General features: G+C 39.4%; 1 protein-coding gene across 10 annotated transcripts in view; it reads right to left on the bottom strand.

Moving 5' to 3' along the window:
* The window catches only part of ADD3 (adducin 3), a 169,135-nt gene that overhangs the window by 60,535 nt on the left and 86,556 nt on the right, over positions 1-22,044 (bottom strand). For 5 of the 10 annotated variants that reach the window (XM_039547929.1, XM_039547933.1, XM_039547932.1 and 2 more), the window contains one exon: positions 8,265-8,366. The exons of the other annotated variants lie outside the window; for them this stretch is intronic. The gene's annotated coding sequence lies outside the window, so the exon portion shown is untranslated. The remainder of the gene's footprint in view (positions 1-8,264; positions 8,367-22,044) is intronic. 10 annotated transcript variants of the gene reach the window in all.

The raw sequence follows: 22,044 nt of genomic DNA, 5'->3' as shown, positions 1-22,044 counted from the left end.
CACAAGGAAACGCAAATCAAGCACATTAAAAGGAGGTTTGTAGGGGGGAACAGAGGGGATTGGATAGGGCAGGGGTCAGCAACCTTTCAGAAGTGGTGTGCCGAGTCTTCATTTAAGGTTTCGCGTGCCGGTAATACATTTTAATGTTTTAGAAGGTCTCTTTCTATAAGTCTATAATATATAACTAAACTACTGTTGTATGTAAAATAAATAAGGTTTTAAAAATGTGTAAGAAGCTTAATTTAAAATTAAATTAAAATGCAGAGCCCTCCGGACCGGTGGCCAGGACCCCGGCAGTGTGAGTGCCACTGAAAATCAGCTCGCATGCTGCATTCGGAACACAGGCCATAGGTTGCCTACCCCTGGGATAGGGGTGGGGTCCCAGGGGGCCTGTCAGGGGGCAGGGGTGTGAATAGGGGTCAGGGCAGTCAGGGGACAGGGAGCAGGGTGGGGTTGGATAGGGGGTGGGGTCCTGGGGGTGGTTAGGGGCAGGGGTTCTGGGGGAGGGGCTGTCAGGAGACAAGAAGCAGGGTGGGGGCTGGATGGTTGGAGGAGTTCTGAGGGGGGCAGTCATGGGGCAGAACGTGGGAGGGGTCAGATAGGGGGCAGGGCCAGGCTGTTTGGGGGGCACAGCCTTCCCTACCTGGCCCTCCATACAGTTTTGAACCCCAATATGGCCCTCAGGCCAAAAAGTTTGCCCACCTCTAAGCTGCAGCATAAAGGAGGAAAACATTGCTCTGTCATCAAAGCTCGAGGGCACATACCACTGTCTGCTTTACAGAAGAAGAAAGCATGCTTGATCTTTTCTCTGTTACTCTATTATTCTATTAATGCATCTGTTTTTTGTACTTCTGGAAAAATCTAACATTGCTTTTACTTTTTCATAGAATTAGAGATGTCCACCTTAGCCTAAGAACATGCAAAAAAAATTAGACCATTTACAGTATGTAGAATAGATGGTGACAGATGCCTGCCAAAGATATTTGTTGTCTCTTTATTAGGGGAAAAAACACCCCAAATTAGAAGCCACATTTATAACAGGCCCCATAAGCATTTTGGGAGACTGCAGTCACATCAAATCAAGGAAGCCATAGGCTTTTCTTTCATAATAATGAGGGTGCACTGTATGCTTTTAAAAAATACTTTTTACTCCAAAGAACAACCTGTAAAGAGAATCTGGTTTACGGATTAAGCTAAAGACTGTTGGAAGGAGTATGGATGTTGGTTCATTGGTGGTGTTAGTTTGAAACTGTATGTCCCTAGCTTGGCAATTCATTGTGTTTGTATTTTTGGGATGGGAATGGGAGTTTACAATTGTCGGTTTTGATCACTGGGCGGTACTTTGAGTTTGGATACAAATGAATGTATATTGGAAAGAAATAGCTAACGTTATCAGGTTTTTGGGTTTTTTTTAAATTGTAGTAGTTGCACCATCCAGATTTCTACCTGTCTCATCAGTTTTATTCACCTTCTTAGCTAGAAGTTACTCAAAACTGATCAAGATTGGGATTACAAAGGAGCCACACAGATGAGAAGAAGCCTGTTAAATTCCACTCTATGTGGACTGACCGATATTTTTCCATGCATTTTCAATTTAACCTCAAAAGCCAGAAACCAAATATAAAACACACTCCAAACATCATACACAAAACCCTTGCATCACAAGTGTAGGCATACCATTAAGTTGCATGGCACTTGCTGATAAGTTTGCAGTGTATTTGAGTCATTCATTTTTGTATTAATTCTAATTAATAGACTTAGAATAGATCTTTATCCCCCGAAAGCCTGATGAAACGTAAGGTATTTGGAAAGTAGAAAAGGCTTTTATTGCTTTGCAGGTTCATGAAGTGACCTATATCAGGTATGCTGGTGAGGATAATGTATACAACCCTCAAAATATTTGTACATAAAGAGAGCATTCAAAACAATTTTCAGTCTAGCCTATTTTCATGAGGAAGAGGTAGAATTACAGGGTATATACACATTATATTCTCAAGCTCCAACTTCTTTTCGCTCATTAATATATAAAAAGAAATGGCATTCTGGCAACAGTTTTATGTGCAGCTAGACTTAATTTTGTTGGCAGGAGAGAAGTGTTGCTCTGGGATACACATAACATTGTGTCTGGTCTGGACTGTTAGTGCAAACTGCATACATACGGTCTGCAAATTGTCATAACCTTCCACAAGGCAGATGATTGGTCATAGAGAATGCATTCAGGTGTGATTCCTGAAGCCACTATGTAGCGCTGCTGACCAATACTAAAGCCATATGAAAGTTTATTAGGCTAAGGTGCAGTGTCCCTCATCTTAAACAATCATCCAAAGGACTGGAAGAAGAGACAGAAAGGGAATTCATTAAAAATAACTAGAGATGAGGGCAAAGACACCCATTCTCCCTAACTCCATCACAGAGAATACCCAGGGCTATTGGGTAGTCTTTTGGCCTTCTAATGGCCCAACAGTGTATCAGCTAATAGCTATGTTAAGTTAGAAGTTCTTAATAAAAAGAGTGACACAGAAAATATCACCTATAGATAATATATCTCAGGTATTTCTAAGGCATCTGTCACTGTGGTATTTCTATTTATGTAACTGATTATACAAAATCTTGGTGGACCTTTTGTAAAGCATAATAGCACAACTGCAAATATGTTGCAAGCTTTAAAGAAGTTATTTATCTATAGATCACAAAGAACCTTCTTCATATACAGAAGAGGTTTGAGACATAACCAGGAAAAATAGCCTCAAAACACTATCATTTCCAAATTGAAGTGCAATGTCTTCCAGTTAATTTAAATCCATTTAAAAACTAGAAATGGTTTAAGTTGTCCATTTCTTTGAGACGGATTAAAAAATTGGATACATACCCGGGCAATTTACATCAAAAAAGCAATTTTGCAAGTCTGATCAAGAAATTTAATGAGTAAAGTAATGGAATTTCTCTTCAGAGTTCAGCCCAAGTTTCCAAAACCGATCCATCCAAAAATATCCATCCAAGAATACTACTTTCCACAATATTTTTCTGCTAAATATTGTAGGAAGGGGGAGGGGTGGGAAGAGAAACAAAACAAAAAAAACCCCAAACAACCCTGCCTCCAAGATAACTAGTTTGTTATTGAGCCCCTATGCAACACATTAGATTTTAACGTATGATCCAACAAGCCATGCACAGTTCTCCGATTCCTGTAATTTGGACTGAAGTAAATGGTAGATGTGCACACATCTGAAGGCAGAATTTAGTCCATAATAATTTACGGGAGAACTAAATGTTTCTCTCTCTCTCTCAAAAAAAAAAAAAACACACAAAAAACAAACAAAAAAAACCCTCCATTTCCTAATTCTTTTCAAGGAATCATTACAAATGTTTTTCTTTAATTCCTGAATCTCTAATATTCGTTTTCAACAATCTGTACCACAGGGTACTTGTAAATGTGGGATACTTTTTGCTTAAAATAAGGACCATTTGTGAAATCATTTTTTTATAGACTGATCCTAAACAAGAAAAATATTTTTCAGTGGAAATAAAGTAGTACATGTTTTTACAAGGCTCTTCAAGAAACTGCAATAAAGTCTGACATACGACAAAGGATGCTGGGCTAAATTTTCAAACATGGACAGCTGCCAAACGCGTTTCAAATACCTAAATATCTCGTTAAAATGGCTAAGAGGTTGTATCATTGTTACGATAAAGATTATCTAATAGATTTTGTGCTTGTGCAGGGAAAGTTTCATAAATTTAATGCAAGAAGGTGTTTTACAGGAATATATGAAGGAATTAAAATCTGTACAACAAATTTAAGGCTGGTAGGGACAATCTTAAGCCTTGGCTACACTGGCGCTTTACAGCGCTGCAAGTTTCTTGCTCAGGGGTGTTTTTTTTCACACCCCCGAGCACTGCAAGATACAGCGCTGTAAAGCGCCAGTGTAAACAGTGCCGCACCACTGGGTGCGCGGCTCCCAGCACTGCAAGCTAATCCCCACAGGGAGGCAGAGTACGTGCAGCGCTGGGAGAGCTCTCCCCCAGTGCTGGCGCTGCAGCCACACTCACACTTCAAAGTGCTGCCGCGGCAGCACTTTGAAGTTTTGAGTGTAGCCAAGCCCTTAGCAAATGAAAAGTAGTTGTACAACTGATATTTGTAGTAAACAGCATAGCTGCTCAACTTTCTAAGGGCCTAAGACTGAAGGATGACAAGCACCCAAAACTCCCAACAATTGCCATTGGGCGTTGATCTAGAAGAGTTAATCCTACTTGGATTGACTGTAGTGTTGAACAAAATAGGGAGTATACAAGTGGGAGTGTAACAGGCGATTACTAGAAATGGTTACTTACCTGTAACTGGAGGTTCTTAAAGATGTGTGGTTACTATCTGTATTCCACATATGGGTACACATGCACTCCATGCACCCAAGTGAGATTTGTAGCAAGTAGTATCTGTTGGTCCGCACATCTGCATTGGCTTCTCTTATGCTCCAAACCAAGGAAATAAAGGGTGGCATAGACTAATGCCTCTCCAGTTCCTTCTTTTACAGCAAATCAGATAGGATCCAAAACAGAGGGGAAGAAGGGTGGATAGAAAGACACAAATAGGGACCACACATATTGAAAAACCTTCAATTGCAGGTAATTAACCTCCATTTCTTGTTTGAGTAGAGGCCCCTATGTGTAATTCCTCATGTTGGTGATTGGTAAGTAGTATTCAAATAGGAGGAGGGTGCGAGAATGTAGTTGGCGTGAATGTCTAACACTGCTGTTCCCACAGCTGCATGTGCCGAGGAAGCCTGGTCCAGAGAGTAATTCTTCATAAAGATGTGGATGGAACTCCAGGTAGCCACCTTACCAGTCCACCAGTATTGGAACATCTCAAACAGCTACTGGTGAAGTTGCTTATGATCTCGTAGAGTGTGCCCTCTTACTGTCCAGGGGATGAATATGTTCGGATCATAGAACAGAATCATAGGACTGGAAAGGACCTCGAGAGGTCCTCTAGTTCAGTCCCCTGCACTCATGGCAGGACTAAGTGTTATCTAGACCACCCCAATAGGTGTTTGTCTAACCTTCTCTTAAAAGCCTCCAGCACTCAGTGGTCCAAGGTGACCTGCAACCAGGCCAAACGGTAGGGATGAAGACAGCTGAGAAAAGAACAGGGTGGATCCTGGGAGATGACTGGGGTGTTGCTCAAAATGAGTGCTTCTGGCCCCCAGGGTGCATTGCTGGGCCAGGCTGCACAGTTGAGTGGGAGGAGGAAGGGCAGCGGCAGCTGAAACTAACATCCCTGTCCCTTCTCCTTGCAGACCCTGGACGAGACTGCCAAGGCCTCGGCGGCAGCCAGAACTGCTTTCTTGCAGACTTGTGGCGTATACATGCCCAACATGCAAAGGGTGGCCCTAATGTCTTAACCCATGCAGCCTCGCATCCATCTGCTCTGAAAAAAGACTGATCCCATTGAATGGGAGGTCTTGGATTGAGGTCTGCATATCTTGGGAGAGGCTGGTGGTCTGAAGTCAGGAGCTGCACCTCAATCACTGCCCACGCAACCACCCTAGCCACTGAGTCAGCTGTGTCCCATACCATTTGGAGGGAATACTGAGCCTCCGTGATGCCCTCTTCCACCAGCGTGCTGAATTCCTGGGGAAAACCCTGTGGGAGGGACTCTTGAACTTACGGAGGGAGCATCATAAGTCGAAATTTATCTCCCTAGGAGATTAACAGAAACAGGTCCAATTTTTTGGCCTCTATTTTTGGGAGTTGAGCTGGTATGCCCTTGTTTATCTTTTTCATTGGCTGCAGAGACCACAGTGAGCCATGGGGAGTGTGGGTGTAAAGGTACTCAAACCCTTTGGTTGGGACAAAGTATTTCTTTTCAGCCCTTTTCAAGATGGGAGGGAGGGATGGATGAAGGAGTTTGCCAGAGGGCCGTGGCAATTTTGAGGATACTGTCATGCACTGGTAGTGCGACACAGGCCAGGGTAGAGGCTGACAGGACATTAAACAAGGTATCCGCCTGCTCAGCTATTTCCTTCAATGGTGTTTAAACTGAAGTGTCTGGGAAACTCCATTTGGGGTGGCAAGTTGTGTGCATATTATTTCTATTAAAGAAATAAATGTACCTAATACAGCTTCTATTGTCCAGGAGAGGGCTAGGTGATATAGGACATACATTTCTGGGGTGGGGAGAACTTAAGACTGGGAGTGTGTTGCGGGTCCAACCAAGGCTGGTAAGAGCCAGAGCATAACAAGTGTAGCTGGCAGGCTGCAGTTACACACAGGATATGGCTTGCATGCTGGAAGGATGTTTGTGAACAGCACAGGCGGGAGCTCCTTCAGCAAGGCATTGTAAAGAATCCCAGGTTTCAGGGCAGAGGTGACACAGCTGCTCTTTAGTCTGGATTGTACGCTGTGTCGCAAATGGCCAACGCTACTGTGGTGGGTCCCGTGCTTTTCGTTAGTGTGGTGGGTTGGAGTGCCACCCCTTGCCCCCGGTGGGGGAGGGAGAGGAGTGGGGAAGGGCCCCGGGTCCACCCGCTACTCTAGGTCCCAGCCCCTTCAGAATTGCGGACTGCTTACCCTCTTTCTGCTTGGAGAAGGTTTCCCATCCCCTGGTACTCCAGTTAACAACAGTACTCCTCCAACTCTAGTCAACTCTCCTTCCTCTCCTGGTCTGACTGAAACAGGGGTTTTTTATTAGGTCTCAGGAGGGGCCTTAATTGGCTCCAGGTGCTCTAATTACCCTGTAGTAATCTCTCCTTAGTCCACAAGGAATAAGGTTCTGATGATCCTAGGGCTTATATACCACTCATCTATCACTCTCCTGCTGCCCTCTGGCCCCGCTGTATCACACCTGGTATGTTACAGAGGAACAGCAAATGCTATACTTGGTGGCAATATGAACCTCCCCAAGGCAATAAAGGCAGCACTGGTGTTTGTTACTGACAGAGAAAGAACAGGGGCACAAGACAGTTCTTAAACCCCAGGAATCTTGGCATAGTCCTCCTTCATGGGGAGAAACTTCCTGAGGCAAGAAGACTAAGCTATGTTAACTATAACAACACTAAAACATAAAGTCTACACTTACTAAAAACTACTTACAATATGTATTTACAAGTATAGAAGTAGAAGACGATCATAGTAGATGCAGCAAATTCCAGCTCAGGCCATGCGGTGGTAAGAAGGAACCAGAGAGGCATTGGTCCATGTGACCCTTTATGCTCTTATTTTGAAGCACGAGGAGAGCAACTGCTTATGTATGGGCCAACAGACACTACTTGCTATAAATCTCCAGTCTCAGGTGCATGGAGCACATACATATCCATGAGTGGAATGTATATAGGGACCAGTCCTCAAACAAGATCAGCTACCTACTGAACTACAAGTATTTCTAAGGTTTCTGGCTGTATCTTGCTAAATTATAGCTTCTAAACATGAAGGTAACCAGTTCAAAGCTTGAGATTCTATGATACTTTATGTATTATACCCAAGAGAGGTCTTAAGCAAGAAACTGAAAGATAGTCCTTATTTTGCAATAATGACAATAAATCCATCATCCATGCATTCAAAAAGCATGTTAGTGCCCCTTCTCTAAAGAAAATCATAAAAAAAGTCTTAAGATTATGCAGAATTAGAATAGCACAACAGAAAATTACTATGAAAGATGTACAGAAAATATAGACGGTCTCCCACAATAGTAAGACCTTTGCTTCTGTCTGTTACCATCAGTTTACAAAGTTTCCATGGGAATCTGCTGCTAACATATGAATGTACTCGTTACATTATATTTTGAACAGAAATTCCTTTGTGAAAAAGGCCCACAACCAGTGCCAACCACCTAATAAAATTAGAATGACCTCCACTATGCCCAATAGAGCAGAGGCATGACACACTGTATCTCATGGTTTAGCTACAGCTATAGATTTGTTTTATATGCCCATACTGAATTGAAGATGATGTACACAGTGACTTTTAAATACCTTTTCTTGCATCAAGAGCCTGATTTTGCTCCCCATGAAGACAATTGGGAAAGTCCCAGCATTTCAGAACTGATCTCTAACAGCCCATAGAAGTCAGTGAAACACCTCCCACTTACTTCAATGGACTTTGGATTAGGGCCTAAGTGAGCAACTTAGTATTAGTATGTGGATAGTAACCCAAACTACATCTAGCAATCCCACAATATTAAATATTTGCAAAAAAAGAAGATCAACAAATTTTTTTATTATGTGTATGCCAAACACACACAATGTAAGACAGAAAACTAGTCTCCTTACCTTAATTTTTATTTCTCATAATGGAAGGCATCCACTGGTCTGGACATTACTCATGGATTAGATCTGTTCATTCCACCACAATGCAGGCAGAAAAATTCTACCCTGGAAGGAGATGTGGTATGAAATTTCAGGAGGATTATTTTTGTTGTTGTTAGTTAAGGGTAAGTGTCTATGTGTAAACTGAGATTGTAATGTGAAACAAGCTTCAACTTTAAATGTCTTTAAAGAGCAGTTCTACCCTGAAGAAAGCATCTATATAAAAATGACATCTTTTTATTCAAGAGATCTACTTCACATGGGTATAATGTGGAGTCCCTGTCTCTTTATTGTATTGACTAAAACAGGGGTTGGCAACCTTTCAGAAGTGGTGTGCCAAGTCTTCATTTATTTACTCTAATTTAAGGTTTTGCATGACAGTCATACATTTTAACATTTTTAGAAAGTCTCTTTCTATAAGTCTGTAATATATAACTAAACTATTGTTGTATTTAAAAGTAAGTAAGGTTTTTAAAATGTTTAAGAGGCTTCATTTTTAATTTAATTTTAATGCAGAGCCCCCTGGACCGGTGGCCAGGACCCAGGCAGTGTGAATGCTACTGAAAATCAGCTCATGTGCTGCCTTTGGCATGCGTACCATAGGTTGCCTACCCCTGGACTAAAATGTGCTTTCACTACATTTTACCCCTTGTGAGGCTGCATAGGCAGAGCAAGCTGAACTCTTTTCCTTTTGGTGCATCATCAGCGTTGTTTACTAAATTCCACTCATTTGTGTCTGTGCAACGTCATTAAAGATTATGTGACTTCTTCAGGGTAAAAAGTGTAAGAGTAATTAGCCTTGTAGACTCTTCATTGCTGGTAATGGTGCATGAGATGGAAAGAATTCAGCTTGACTTTCTGGTCCCAGGTGGAATTTGAGGGGCTGGTAATTAGAAGAGATTCTGATTTCAGTATTAAATGTACTCAATTACGTATCGATACCAAAAATGAAATCTCATTACACCATTTATGTAGTCAGTGTCATTCTTCAAAATGCAATGAGAATTCCATAAAACAGTTAGTGTGTTTTATTTTAAAAAATGATGAATTTAGATTGTCAAAAAGGGAAAAAAAAAAACCTTTTCTTTGCCAATACTCTTGAATTACTAAGTTATTTTTATCATTTTTACTACAGGAAACTATGACAGGAAGCTCTCAAAGTTCAACACAAAACTAAGTTTTTGCTTAATATTTGAAAAACAATTGTTAAGGCTGTTACACACTATTGCTACTGATTACTGAATTAATTCTGAAGACTAGCCAATGCTTTCTTTCAGGATAATACTCAGAAAGTAGTACATATTGGGTTAGTTATGACACTTGTTCTAATACTTTAATAGCCTATTGTTCACTCTTGGTTGTCTCCGCAAGATAAAACATTGAAAAAAGAGCATTTCCTGACAGGAAGTGAATTCCCACTGTGTGTCACAGGACTCCAGCAAAGATATCTGCTTCACAGAAGGAGTGGCAGCTCTCTTCTGTGATTGCAGAATGACAAAGAAATCATGTTTTTTGTTTATTAAACAAAATATGTAGTCTATGGATACTGCAGCTCAAGATGCAAATTGCATTGTATTCTGCATGACTTACCATTCAACTACAGTTATGCTACCAATCCTGAAAGAAGTTATTAGGGCTGTCGATTAATCGCAGTTAACTCATGCAATTAACTCAAAATTGTAATTAAAAAAATTGCAATTATTGCAGTTGTAATTGCACTGTTAAACAATACCAACTGAAATTTGTTAAATATTTTTGGATGTTTTCCTACATTTTCAAATATACCTCTACCTCGAAATAATGCTGTCCTCGGGAGTCAAAAAATCTTACCGCGTTATAGGTGAAACCGCATTATATTGAACTTGCTTTGATCCACCGGAGTGTGCAGCCTTGCCCCCCTGGAGCACTGCTTTACCGCATTATATCCGAATTTGCATTATATTAGGGTAGAGGTGTATATTAATTTCAATTACAAAGTGTACAGTGCTCACTTCATATTTTTATTACAAATATTTACACTGTAAAAATGATAAAATAGTATTTCAATTTACCTCATACAAGTACTGTAATGCGACCTCTTTATTGTGAAAGTGCAACTTACAAATGTAGATTTTTTTTTTGTTACATAACTGCACTCAAAACAAAGTAAAACTTTAGAGCCTACAAGTTCACTCAGTGATTGAAGAAATAGGACTAAGAAAATCAAGAACAGGAGTACTTGTGGCACCATAGATACTAACAAATTTATCTGAGCATAAGCTTTCATGGGCTACAGCCCACTTCATCAGATGCATGCAGTAGAAAATACAGTAGGATAATATATAAACACAAACACAGAACATGAAACAATGGGTGTTACCATACACACTAACGAGAGTGATCAGTTAAGGTGAGCTGCTTACAGACCGCCCCCAAACCTGAAGCAAATACTCACCAGCAACCACAGACCACACAACAAAAACACTAACCTAGGAATCTATCCTTGCAACAAAGCCTGTTGCCAACTCTGTCCACATACTATTCAGGGGACACCATCATAGGACCTAATCACATCAGCCACATTATCAGAGGCCCGTTCACCTGCACATCTACCAATGTGATATATGCCATCATGTGCCAGCAATGTCCCTCTGCCATGTACATTGGCCAAACCAGACAGAATAAATGGACACAAATCAGACATCAAGAATTGTAACATTAAAAAACCAGTCGAACACCACTTCAAACTCCCTGGTCACTTGATTACAGACCTAAAAGTCGCAATATTACAACAAAAAAAAACCTTCAAAAACAGACTCCAAAGAGAGACTGCTGAATTGGAAATAATTTGCAAAATGGACACCATTAAATTAGGCTTGAATAAAGACTGGGAGTGGATGGGTCATTACACAAAGTAAAACTATTTCCCCATGTTTATTTCCCCCCCACACACACACAGTTCCTCACAACTTCTTGTCAACTGCTGCAAATGGACCACTTTGATTACCACTACAAAACGTTTTCTTCTCTCCTGCTGATAATATCTCACCTTAACTGATCACTCTTGTTAGTGTGTGTATGGTAACACCCATTGTTTAATGCTCTGTGTGTGTGTGTGTGTGTGTGTGTGTGTGTGTGTGTGTGTGTGTCTGTCTGTCTGTCTGTCTGTCTATCTTCCTACTGTACTTTCCACTGCATGCATCCAATGAAGTGGGTTGTAGCCCACGAAAGCTTATGCTCAAATAAATTTGTTAGTCTCTAAGGTGCCACAAGTACTCCTGTTCTTTTTGCGGATACAGACTAACACGGCTGCTACTCTGAAATAAGACAATCAATTTTTTTTTTATTTTTTTTTTTTTACATTTTACAGAATATAATGCTGCCAGCTTCTTATTTACAATGTCACCTGAAAGTGAGAACAGGCGTTCACATGGCACTTTTGTAGCAAGCATTCCAAGGTATTTACGTGTCAGATTGCATATGAATGTTCAGCATCTTTCATGCTTCAGCCACCATTCCAGAGGACATGCTTCCATGCTGATGACGCTTGTTAAAAAAAGTGTGTTAATTAAATTCTGACTGAACTTCTTGAGGGAGAATTGTATGTCTCCTGCTCTGTGTTTTACCCACATTCTGCCATATATTTCATATTATAGCAGTCTCAGATGATGACCGGGCACATGTTGTTCATTTTAAGAACACTTTCATTGCAAGTCTGACAAAATGCAAAGAAAAGACCAGTGTGAAATTTCTAAAGATAGCTACAGCACTTGACCCAAGGTTTAAGAACCTGAAGTGCCTTCCAAAGTCTGAGAGGGACAAGGTATGGAGCATGCTTTTGGAAGTCTTAGCAACACTTCGATGCAGAAACTACAGAACCCAAACCACCAAATAATAATAATAATAATAATAATGATGATGAATATCAACCTTCTGCTGGTGGCAATGTGACTCAGAGATGAAAGTGAACATGTGTCAGTCTGCACTGCTTTGGATCGTTATCGAGCAGAACCCGTCATCAGCATGGATGCATGTCCCCTGGAAGGGAGGTTGAAGCATGAAGGGACATATAAATCTTTAGTGCATCAGGCACGTAAATAACTTGCCATGCCAGTTACAATAGTGCCATGCGAACGCCTGTTCTCACTTTCAGGTGACATTGTAAATAAGAAGCGGGCAGCATTATATCACCTGCAAATGTAAACAAACTTGTCTGTCTGAGTGACTGGCTGAACAAGAAGTAGGAATGAGTGAATTTGTAGGCTCTAAAGTTTTATATTGTTTTGAGTGCAGTTATTTTTGTACATGATTCTACTTTATAAGTTCAACTTTCACGATAAGGAGATTGCATTACAGTACCTGTATGAGGTGAATTGAAAAATACTATTTCTTTTGTTTTTTTCAGCACAAATATTTGTAATCAGAAATATAAAGTGAGCACTGTACTTTGTTCTGTGTTGAAACTGAAATCAATATATTTGAAAATGTAGAAAACATCCAAAAATACTTAAATAAATGCTATTCTAGTATTGTTTAACAGTGCAATTAATTGCAATTAAAAAAAATTATCGCTTGACAGCCCTAATTAACATATAATTGGGGATGCATTTTGATAGTTATCCTCTGTATATTATTACATCTCAGGATTAAGCTCAGACCTGACTATTTCTAGAATTTAGTGACAATCATTCTCAGCCTAAAATTATTTCTATACGATCGTCAGCTATCCTTTATAGGAAGTTAAAATATTAGAGGGCATCAAAGTTAGTGAAATTATTGGTACTAAAGAGCATTTATTCATTCATTCATGGTGTGCCTTTTTAGTAGGTAACATTGCTTCTGTAATAAATTACAAGTAACATATGCTGTAGGTAAGTGCTCAGACATGATGCAGGGCATGGAATAAATACCTAAACAGACAAATTAATCCAACAGTATAGTAACTATGATAAGATCAAAAAAGTTGCTTGTTACAAATCATATACTCTCTTCCAATTAACAAGAACTTTAAAGATAATTAACATCCTGCTAACAAGACATCTGACTCTCTGCCATAATATAGTAATAATGTGCTCTGTCTCCATCAAATTTACCAGAAACATTTTTAAGGGTTTGTCCTCCCATTGGTATGCACACATGACTCATTAGTTTTAATGAGAATGAGGAAAATGCAATTAATGGCAGAATAAACTCCAGGAGATTGCGTAAGTAAACTGCACCATGCCTGAGATGTAGCATGGACTTCTAAAGAAAGCAAACTTTTTGCAAGATAATACTCTTGCTGGAATTCTGCATCACTGAGCTGTACAGAATTTGCACAGAATTAGTGTTTCCTGCAAATTTCTTCTCTCCCCCCCTCCCCGAATTTATTATTTCCACCAAAATTCTTCCTTTTTCTGTTTTTTCCACCCGGGGTTGACAGCAGGAGCCCCAACTGCACATGATTATATTGTGTTTTTTGACAAAAAAAAATATGCAGCATTTTAAAATATCGTGAGTAGAATTTGTAATCTTTTGGCGGAGAATTTCCCCAGGAGTAAAGGTAACTATAACAGAGAAAATTCTTTCACAGAAGATTCCAAATCAGTGTCCTCTACCTACACTGCAGTTTAGAACCTCAGACCTTTGGGTAGCGAAGACACTCCTATGCAGCTTTTGTTTTGTGATGAAATTATGGCTAATCAAACCAAATGGTGAAACTCTGGGCTTTCAGGCAATCCTACAAGTTACAATTACAAATGCACACACACTGTCTATTTTAAAAAATTGATTCACCCCACAGCAAACTTCATGACATGTAAATTCCTGCTTCTGTAACCATGTAAATGTATTGGCAGGATGGTAGGGTAAAGTTCACCTCTCAGGCTGCTTCCTCAGCACCAATCAGCAAAGTCTAGTTATGTCAATTTATGTCACTTTCGGTGCTCAATGAGGCAAGGAAATGGATTAGAGTGCTAGACTGTGGAAACAATGCTAAACAACTATGCCAAAACTGAGTATCAAACTCCAGGCTCAGCTTTATATGACTGACTTCATAAAAGTTAAAGTTTAAAAAATGCAATATAAAAAGTAAAACCTATCTCCAGATGGTGAAACAAGATTTGCCTGTAGGAAATACTTTTAAAATATATTTTTGCAAAGAAATATGTAAATTTTAAATGCAGTTTTACAAGAAAATCTAGTTTAAAAGACATTAAAAAAATTGTTTTTAGAATCTGCTCATGACCCAAGAACTAAGGAAATATAAATGCATGATATTACTTACAACACTCAAGGCTATTAAAAAACCCTCCTTACATATAACTTTCTCTTATAGTTTTAAATCAAAACATACCCCTCTGATAAGTCCCTATTTATAGTGCCATGTACTATGTAATTTTGATTTAATTCATGATATATTCTGGTTTTACTCAGTTTTAAACACATCCATCTATTTATAATCGTTCAACTGTAAATCTTAAAGGTAGCTTCAATAACTCATCACTGTATCATATCACAACTAAATCCTTTTCTGAACATATAGTGTGGAAATACACATCTTAATGTACTCCGAAACAAGAACCCCATCTAGCTCCTACTGAAGTAAAAGCTTCCATTGATTGAAATGGAAGCACAAGCAGGCGCCATGTTCCCAACCCCCCCACAATGAACAGTAACAATAGAGAAAAAAATCTTAGCAGAAGAGGTAAACAGATTAACTGAATACTGACTGCATGGGGAAAATAATAATTCAGATACAAAAATTCAACTCACCATTCACCTAACTACATCGAGGATGAAACAAAAAGGTTTGAAATAGAAGAGAATCAAAATATGCTTCAAACAACTTTCTGCTGCATCCCTTCCCAACTGCCCTGTGAAATACACAGCAGCAACAGCACAAAAGCATCTTTATGGCAGGAATAAAAGGCTCTTTAAATGCTCCTTTTATTTTTTATTGAATGAACCCACTCTTACACAAAGTTCATGCCACAATGTCTCAAGCTTCAGTGTTGCCAGATCATGGGAGTTGTCAGTCTGCTAATTCTGGTAAATTACAAACAGAGCAATCTGAAGTATGTACAAAATGTCTATATTGGATCAAGTAATTAAACTGTAATTAAGTACTTGATTAAAAAGATACTAGCATTTTATACTTAGCAGTCAGTAAAATGTTTACAATGTTCTATTTTTCCCCCCCCCAAAACATGAGCTTCACCTCTACTAACTGAAAACAGTTCTCTCTTTCAGAGCCACTTTCTTGCATAGAGAAACCGAGTTTACTGAGATACAAAGCCACAGACTCCTCCCAACTACAGTCTTAATCATTTGTGTGGTTTACAGTTGCCATAGAATTAACAAATGTATACTACCTATGTTTTTTTTTAATACGGAAGCACATTGCAACAGACATCCCATTGCTTAAAAAAAATACAAAAATATAATAGAGCTGCAGTTTAAACTGATATCATGTAGTGTGGCAATTCTGAAGAAACCTTGCCCTAAAGATGACCTTTATGATGATTTTTCAAGCTATCCAAAGTATATGCAAAAAAGCAAGGGTGGAGCACTTTCAGGAGAAGAACCCACTACTACAAGACTCTCAGAATACAAATTCATCTGCAAGCTTGGCAGGCAAATAATGCTACCAAGTATTGATGTGATCTACAGGAACATTCAGCTGCAAGCACACCAGGACACTGGAAAATTCCCCTTCTAAAAATGTGGGCTTTTGCTCATAACCGCCATCAATTCTTAAGAGAAGTGCATTTCCCCACCTTTAAACCTTTAAGTTAGGCAGGTAGGGCATTAGAAGAAAAAACTGCCTGGGAAAGGATTGACAAGAAGGTTGCACAGAAATTGGTCCATTTCTAAGTTGGGCCTTTGCAGGTTTCACATGCCCTTCGCTGCAATGAAAATTTCATCTTGTCTGCAAAATTTTGTAGCGCCTTCAAGTCAACAGGAACACAAACATGTTACCAGCAACTAAAATAAATACAGTAGTTCTTTTATATGTTAATACTTACCAGTAAAGCAACATACAGTATTTGTATTTATCACACAAAATATACATAATAAATCAAACTATTCTTTATTTTCAGGATTGTCTGATAGGAGTTTATAAAAAAAGAACACATAAAACAAGACAAAAAAAAGGCAAAGCTTTCTGGTGAAAACTCCCCAGATACATATTATTCCAAAGCAAACAATTTTTGTTTTAAAGCAAAGAACTGTTCTTTATTTCCCAAACACCACCCACTCTTCCAAATAAACAAGTGATCCAATGTTGCGTAAGAATTTTAATTGTTTCCATAACTCTTATTACCTGCCAAAAAAGTACTTAACATGAGATATCCACTACAGCAGGCTCAAAAATATATGCATGTTTAAAATAAAATAATTCTGTATCTGTACATAAGCTTGTTTTACATAAGGACTTTAACTTTGCACAGATAATTCACTTTGCTGCGACTTTTAAAAAAAGGTTTATTCTATTTACTGTTACTAACCTGGACATTCTTAATCCTACTGTAATTTTCCACAATCTTAAAAACATTTTGATCCAAATTCTGCCACCCCTACTCACAGTAAGGAGTACCTCACACTTCAAGCAGTCCCAATGGGACCTCCTGTGGTACAAGGCGCTACTCAACACAAACAGCTGGGGACATATTCTAATGTGAAATGCTTATAAAGCTTAAAAGTTATTCAGATTCATAAGACCAGATCTACACTAGAAACTATTTTCTGAACAGAAATGTCAGTTGAGGGAGGGGGTAATTTAAAAAAAAAGAATTACATTTCATACCAGCACTACAGTGCATCTACACTAGGTATTCTATCATAGATGCAATTTTACCATGAAAAATGTTTTTGCCAGTATAGCTTATTTCATTTGGGAAACAAGAATAAGCCCATACTGGCAAGCCTTTGTAATGTAGACTACGCCTAAAAATCCCTCTGTTGCAAGATTAATTTAAACAATTTTATAGACAGTGGGAAAAGTGTTTTTGGGAGTTACAGGGTGGAAACTAGCAAAATATTGTCCTTACAATACATATCAGATTTTTCCACTGAATTTTAACACGAAATCAGCACGTCACAGATTCTCACACCTTCAGTGTTTGGAAGCTGCTTTTGAATCCACTTTTTGATTTGTGATCTGTTGAGAGAGGGTTGACAAGCCTTTGGTTTGTCACGCAATGTTGTTGATAATGTGCGGCTTTCCGATCCCATGATAATATTAAAATCCCCCGGCTGCTCTCTGAGTGCAGAGCATTCCTGACTTTAAACAATTAAACTTGTGTGACTATCATATCTGAATGTAATAGGGTCATCCCATTGCTATTACTGCTTCAAAGCTACAAATGTAGGGGCATGATTTTCAAAAACTAATTACTAATTTTGGATGCCCAACTCAAGACATCCTAAAGCTGTCTTATTATAAGAAAGTGTTGAGTGCTCACCCTCTGCAAGTCAAACCTCTTTAAGGTTTTTCAAGATGGGCACCCAAAAGTCACTAGGTAGCTTTGAAAATCTTGGCTAGAGTTTTTGCATTACAGTTTTTATTTAATAGCATGAGTTCTGAGAGTTCAGGAGAGATGTTTGTATGTTGAATTTCTAGCCAAATAAATATATAATTTCAGTAATCTTGAATTATTACTGCTGAAAAAAAAGTCTCTTGTTTTCAAAGTCTAAAAAACTTGCCTTTCACAGCTGCAAAGGAAATGACAAGAGAAGGAAAAACACAAAAAACCCACACAGTCAGTATATATCAGCAATTAATTCCATCCACAACCGCCCAGCTGTTTGCACATAGAAGAATCAGCCTGTTTCCTTTAGGGACTTTTGCCACTGAAAACTGATATTGCACTTTCAGAGACACAAGCTGTTTGTAACACGTTAGGAATGTGCACTAGATCACACAAAGTTGAAGAAATGAAATCCAGATCTGATTTTCTTTACAGCTTGCCAACATATTGCATATCTACATTAAGATAAAGTTATCCCATCCCTTTCCTTCCATTCCCCCAGATAAGAATGGAAAATTGCCAGCAAAGTCAGATTAAGTGTCTAGAATGGACACTATTGTGATTTACTGGCAAAGACAAGGTGCAACATTCTCAGGAATCCACATGTCCATGGCATGTTAAATTCAGCCAAGACATTAGTATTTTATAGCTCATTGCCAAACTGGTCGATTCCAGGACATCTCATTACAGTACAGAAGTTTACGTGGAACCAGAACTTTCACCATGAAAATGCAGGTTCTCTTGGTTAGCATACACAGCCATGTTATACACAGTAAACAATACTTTGTCCCATTGGAACAAATTCACTATGCTCTAAACGTAGTGTACCTTTTCATTTAATAACCTGGGTTCTCAGAGTTCAGGAGAGGTACACACTGTGCTATTACTCATGAGAAGAAGGCCTAGAACAAACTGTTGGCAGGAAGAAAATACTTCATTTTCACAATTTCAAGGGGCAATGCCAAGCAGTAAGAAGTAATTGTCAAAATGTGCTCTCTCAATTTGAGAGAAGTGCCCTTTAATTTTAAAATGTCAATAGGTACTAGCTTGTATGTTTTACTGGATTCATAGTTAGGTAAACTACATCTGGGTGTGCCAGTGGGTTTGAGAATATGTTCTGCAGAAGTGGGACAGGGAATAACCTAAAAATAAGGTTACAAGCAGTTTCAAGTGACCTTAGGACTCACCATGAGGATAGTACTTTATATGATAATCAGACCAGCCAAATACAAATGACAAAGATGTCCATTGTTAGAAATTGTATAGCCTGTATCATTGTGTCTGTGCCAGAGGAAACAAAGAATGTAACATAAAAAATACACTTTCACTTTAATTAATACAAAATTTATTCTATGTTAAAAGAGTACATTTCTATATGGGAGTTTTTGTACAATTCAGACATGTGCTTCCAGACAACTGACACTGTCTCAAACACTCAAGAGAGTGGAGGGCTACCTTAGCTTGGGAAACTTCAAAATCATTTAAACTTTCAATCGTTTACAGTCTCTCATGGGATCTAATCAGTCTACATAACTGACTTGGGATGGGGTGGGGAACAGAAAAAGAATGAATTGTTTATATCACCTTCCCTTCTCATCCCCTTAAAGCCAAATCAGTCAAAAAATAGTAGGTGAATGAGAGCAACATTTAATCTATCTTTAAATTATTCAATACCTGTAATCACAAATGATCTCACTATATTACAGCAGGAGTGGCCCCACAGTTAATGAGTAGCAAGATCCATTGCATGCCACTGGTCCCACCTCCACTGTTTTAATTTGCTCATAATCTTCTTAAATAAATTCCTTTGGAGATGATTTTTTTCTATGCTTCGGGTCAGTCCCGCCAGATAATTTTTTTTGGACAGGTTAAAAATTACGGCCATTTTTGAGTTGTGTATGTAAAAATAAACTTTAAGACCCTTGTTTCCCATATGTTCCACATGCCTAACTTAATAGCAGTGGTACTAATTGCGTTCAGACTGGTTTGACAGATCACAATGAAATCTAAACTCTAAAGCACAAACTGGGTCTGAAAGAAACTGGGTTACTAGTTCTGTGCACTGGAAGTTTTGTAATGCAAACAAATGCTAGACTGATCAGAAATACCAAAATACGAAGTCAAAAGTAGCTATGCAAACATTGAGGGAACTCTGAAGTTGTCATCATCATCATCATCATCATGTTACCATTATGTCTCTGGAGTTTAGGGCAGAAACGAAGCTCCTCCACTCCTGTCTGTTTCTGGCAAGTCTTTCAATGGTTCCCCAGCTGTGCCCAGGTTAAGCATTATCAAAAGTTACAATATCCCAGATTTCCAAAAAGGCTTAACCAAAGTTTTAAATTCCTGTACAGTAACTCCTCGCTTAAAGTCGTTGTTTGGTTCCTGAAAAATACTACTTTAAGCGAAACGATGTTAAGCGAATCCAATTTCCCCATAAGAATTAATGTAAATTGGGGTTGGGGGGTCTTGGTTCCAGGGAAATTGTTTTTTGCCAGACAAAAGACATTATATACATATACAGTATATGTTTTAAATAATTTTAAACCAACAATTTAATACTGGACTCCCCAGTGAGGTCTGTGAAGCTTAGTTGAGGCAGGGGTGTATTGGGTTCGGGGCACAGGGGCTTGCCCTGCTCCATTAGAGAATATACTCATTTAAAGTCGGGCAATGTTCCGTTACAAGGTTGTTTGGCTTGCCCCATTCCGCCCGCCACTTCTGCTGGGGAGCGGGGTCGGGGTGCAGGGGCTTACCCCACTTTACTCGCCCGGCATTCCAGCCGGGGAGGGGGGGGGGGTCAGGGCATGGGAGCTTGCCCCATTCCACCCGCCCGGTGCTCCTGCCGGGGGCTTGCCGTGCACCCCGACCCCGCTCCCCAGCAGAAGTGCCGGGCGGGCGGAATGGGGCTAGCCAAACAAACCTTGTAACGGAACATTGCCTGACTTTAAACGAGTAGGTTGCTGATCCATTAGAGAACATAATGATGAAACAGTGGGACGACTTTAAGTGAGGACTTACTGTAATTACTCACAAGGTGGTGGAGTTGCCTTAGGTGTGAGTTCTTTAATTTTTCAACCTCAATCTTGCACTAAAAAGTTTTTTTTTTTTTTAAATAGCATGCAGTATAATATGAAAACAGTTATATGGTAAAAATAAAGATAGTGGTATAGTATGCATTTCATAGCAAGAGTTAAAACCTGCAAAGAAGTGGCAAAAATTCAGTGGCACCATCAAGATGTATGTGTCTTACTGAGTAATCATGTAATATCACTAGGGCCCTACCAAATACATGGCCATGACAAACGCATCATGGACTGTGAAATCTGGTCTCCCTTCGTGAAATCTGTTCTTTTTACCCTATAATATACAGATTTCACAGGGGAGGCCAGCATTTCTCAAATTGGGGGTCCTGATGCAAAAGGGAGTTGCAGGGGTCACAAGATTACTTTAGGGGGGTGGTGACTCACAGTATTGCCACACTCACTTCTGTGCTGTCTTCAGAGCTGGGCGGCTGGCAGCTGTTGGCGGGGCGCCTAGTTCTGAAGGCAGCGCCCCGCCAGCAGCAGTGCAGAAGTAAGGGTGACAATACCATACCATGCCATCTTTACTTCTGTGCAGTTGCTGGCAGCGGCTCTGCCTTCAGAGCTGGGCTCCCAGCCAGCAGCCGCCGCTCTCCGCTGCTCAGCTCTGAAGGCAGCACCACCACCAGCAGCTGTGAAGAATTAGGGGTAGCAATTCAGCAACCCCCTCTACAATAACCTTGAGACTCCTCTCCCCACACACACACACACACACACACACACCCCTACCTACTTTTTTGGGTCAGGACCCCTACAATTACAATATTGTGAAATTTCAGATTTACATAGCTGAAATCATAAAATTTATTATTTTTAAAATCCTATGACTGAAATTGACCAAAATGGACTCTGAATTTGGTAGGGCCCTAATTATCACCTATAGATTTCCTACCCCTTCCTCCTTTAGCGTGAAATTCTTCCCTATGCAGAGAGCCCACCCAAGGCCTATGCACCACTTAAATGCCTCTTATATCTCTCATGGCATATAAAGAAATAAAAGAATCTTGTTCAAATTACTGGCTAGTCCATATGTTAAAATTTGACACATATTAAAATGAAGTTTAGACATTGACTGAAACTATGTTTAAGAACAGCTCCTTTTAACTTATTACATCATTGTTATTCATGAGATCACAGAAGTCACGGATTCTGGGACTTTCCGGGACCTTT

Source organism: Mauremys reevesii, linkage group 7 (assembly GCF_016161935.1).
Source record: "Mauremys reevesii isolate NIE-2019 linkage group 7, ASM1616193v1, whole genome shotgun sequence".
In the NCBI taxonomy this organism is placed as follows: Eukaryota; Metazoa; Chordata; order Testudines; family Geoemydidae; genus Mauremys; species Mauremys reevesii.
The sequence above is the reverse complement of the archived record's forward strand: the minus strand, read 5'-3'. Positions and strand labels throughout refer to the sequence as shown.